This window comes from Trichechus manatus, unplaced genomic scaffold, assembly GCF_000243295.1.
Source record: "Trichechus manatus latirostris isolate Lorelei unplaced genomic scaffold, TriManLat1.0 scaffold00187, whole genome shotgun sequence".
Classification (NCBI taxonomy): domain Eukaryota; kingdom Metazoa; phylum Chordata; class Mammalia; order Sirenia; family Trichechidae; genus Trichechus; species Trichechus manatus.
Genome location: NW_004444123.1, coordinates 4,333,321 through 4,336,321, shown reverse-complemented (window position 1 = coordinate 4,336,321; position 3,001 = coordinate 4,333,321). Strand labels below are relative to the sequence as shown.

At 46.1% G+C, this 3,001-nt stretch overlaps 1 pseudogene; it reads left to right on the top strand.

The window, feature by feature from the left end:
• Positions 1–1,391: 1,391 nt before the first annotated feature.
• Positions 1,392–2,381, top strand: LOC101354039 (cysteine and histidine-rich domain-containing protein 1-like; annotated as a pseudogene).
• Positions 2,382–3,001: the final 620 nt, after the last annotated feature.

Here is a 3,001-nt window from a genome sequence, read left to right as displayed (position 1 = left end):
CATGTTCCTGTTATTAATGGATATTTGCAGCTGTTCTTTCTCATTTTGAGTTGTGTCACATCAGCAAATGAAGGTCTCGAAAGCTTAACTCCATCCACGTCTTTAAAAACAGCTTGGGGGCGATGTCTGCGCTCCTCCAACCCCACAAGGGGGAAGAAGAACCAAGATCAACAGCCAAAGCCTGATTCCTGTGAGGCAGAGGTCAGACAAGCCTCCTCTCTCTGTCATCATTCCCAATTCTGACACCAGCTGTCCTTCCCATTCCACTCTCTACTTCTCTGCTGGGTTAATAATTAATTCATTGCAATGGCCACATAGAATTCACAGACCATACTCACAATTATGGAGTTTATTAGGGAAGTAACAGTTACAATTCAGGCTCAGGAACACTCAGGATACAGTTCTTCCATCAGAACAGCCTCTTTCCAACTGTGCTCACAGGCACACCTCTCTCTGACCCTACACCTCTCCCCAAAGGCACTAACCTTTTTCTCTCTGTGGGCCGGGAAGCCCACTGCACCATCTCCTGCTGCCGGGTCTCTCCTGCCACCACTCCTGACCGTCTTCAGGGTTACAGCTTGCTCTCTCTCTCTCGGTCTCCTGCTTCCAGGAGCTTCCCAGCACAAGGATCCCGGGTCCAAAGGACTCACTCTCCGCTCCTGGCTGTTCTTCCTTAGTGATAGTAGGATCCTCCTTTCTACTCTGCAATTGGCTCTTTTAAGGCAAAACTGACCAATCCCTGTGGTAGGCCACAATTACCCTATAGTAAGACCATGGCTAGAAAGGCCACATACAAAAGTAATTAATTGCACTGCAATGTCATTAAGGTTGACTCTACTTTGAGGAGGCAGCTCTTCCTCACTTGTATTTTGAATGCCTTCCAACCTGTGGGGCTCATCTTCCGGCACTATATCAGACAATATTCTGCTGCCATTCATAAGGTTTTCACTGGCTAATTTTTTCAGAAGTAGACCGCCAGGTCTTTCTTGCTAGTCTATCTTAGTCTCGAAGCTCAGCTGAAACCTGTCCACTGTGGGTGACCCTGCTGGTATTTGAAATACTGATGGCATAGCTTCCAGCATCACAGCAACATGCAAGCCACCACAGTATGACAATCTAATTTCTCAAAATAGTTTTATGCTCCCTATTTCCACTTTCTCACCTCCCATTCATCCCTCTACCTACTTCAGTCTGGCCTTTGCTCTTATTACTGTACTGAAACAGCTCTTGTGGAGGTCACCAGTGATATCCCTGTTATTTAATATAATGGTTGTCTTGGGAAACCAGCAGCCACCCCAGCCATCACACCAGTGCCTGGGACAGGGCAGTTATAAATGCACTCTCCTGCGGTTCCCGGCATTTTGGCCTTACCTCCAGTGCTGGGAAAAGATATGGCCCAGCTGTGCCACAACCAGGGCTGCAGCCAACGCTTTGATCCCGAGACCAATTCCGATGATGCTTGCACATACCGCCCAGGTGTTCCGGTCTTTCATGATGCATTAAAGGGTTGGTCATGCTGTAAGAGAAGAACAACTGATTTTTCCCATTTCTTAAGCACTGTAGGCTGTACAAAGGGTAGATATAATAGTGAGAAGCCCCCTGAACCAGTCAAACCTGAAGTCAAGACAACTGAGGAGAAAGAACTCTCTGAATTGAAACCCAAATTTCAGGAGCGCATCATTCAAGCCCCTAAACCAGTAGAAGCAATAAAAAGGCCAAGCCCAGGTGAGCCAATGTCAAATTTGGAATTAAAAATATCTGCCTCCCTCAAACAAGCACTTGATAAACTGTAATCGAGGAATGAAGAAGATAAGAAGGAAGAACAAAGTGATGAAATTAAGATTGGGACCTCATGTAAAATGGAGGGTGTTCAAAGACATATCAGGTTCTACAGAGTCTAGAAGAAATCTGTGTATATCATTCTGGAGTACCTCTTTTCCAAAAAGTGATGAAATGCTGGAGTTGTTGTAGAAGAAAAACTTCCGATTTTAACACATTTTTCAGCCCAAGAGGGCTGTACAACAGGGAAACACATGTGGACTGAAAAGGATGCTGGGGGAGAGTCGTTCCATGTGGGCACGACTGGCATCAGACGGGGTGAAGTCACCATTGCAACACATGCGAAAAATTCACTTCCAGAGCTTAGTCGCGTAGAAGCAAATAGTACCTTGTTAAATGTGCCCATTGTATTTGAAGGCGAGAAGGACTGTCATCAAAACGTGAAATTATGGGGTATGATTGATGTAATGCGAAGCCATGTAACTAGGACTGCAACAAAGACTGAGATCACCATAAGAAGAGCTGAACCTATGCGATGGGCAAGCCTTGAACTGCCTGCAACCAAAGCGCCAGAGAAACGAAAAGAAGACAGAACAGACTGAGTGGGAGAAAGGGGAGAAAAACGGTTACCCGTTTCCGGATTCCCGACAGCACGGCTGAAGTGGTGGCTTTCTGCAGTGATCTTCTGTTGCTGTTGTTGATGTCTGGCATTTCAGGGTCAACAGTAGGTTCTCAAAAACCAAAACCAGATTATCTTTTTGTGCCCCCCATCTTGTTTTTGGAGCCCTGGTGGTGCAGTGGGTAAGAGCTTGGCTGCTAACCAAAAGGCCCTGGAAACCCTGTGGGGCAGTTCTACTCTGTCCTATAAGGGTCACTATGAGTCGGAATCAACTAGAAGGCAATGGGTTTGGTTGGTTTCTTTGGTATTTTATTTTTGAGTTGTTGTTAGGTGCCTTCGAGTTGGTTCTGGCTCATAGGGAACCTACATAGAACAAAAAAACACCGCCCAGTCCTGCGCCATCCTCACAATCATTCTTATGCTGGAGCCCATTGTTGCAGACACTGTGTCAATCCATCTCGTTGAGGGTCTTCCTCTTTTCGCTGACCCTGTACTTTACCAAGCATGATGTCCTTCTCCAGGGACTGATCCCTCCTGATAACATGTCCAAAGAATGTAAGATGTAATCTCGCCATCCTTGCTTCTAAGGAGCATTCTGGTTGT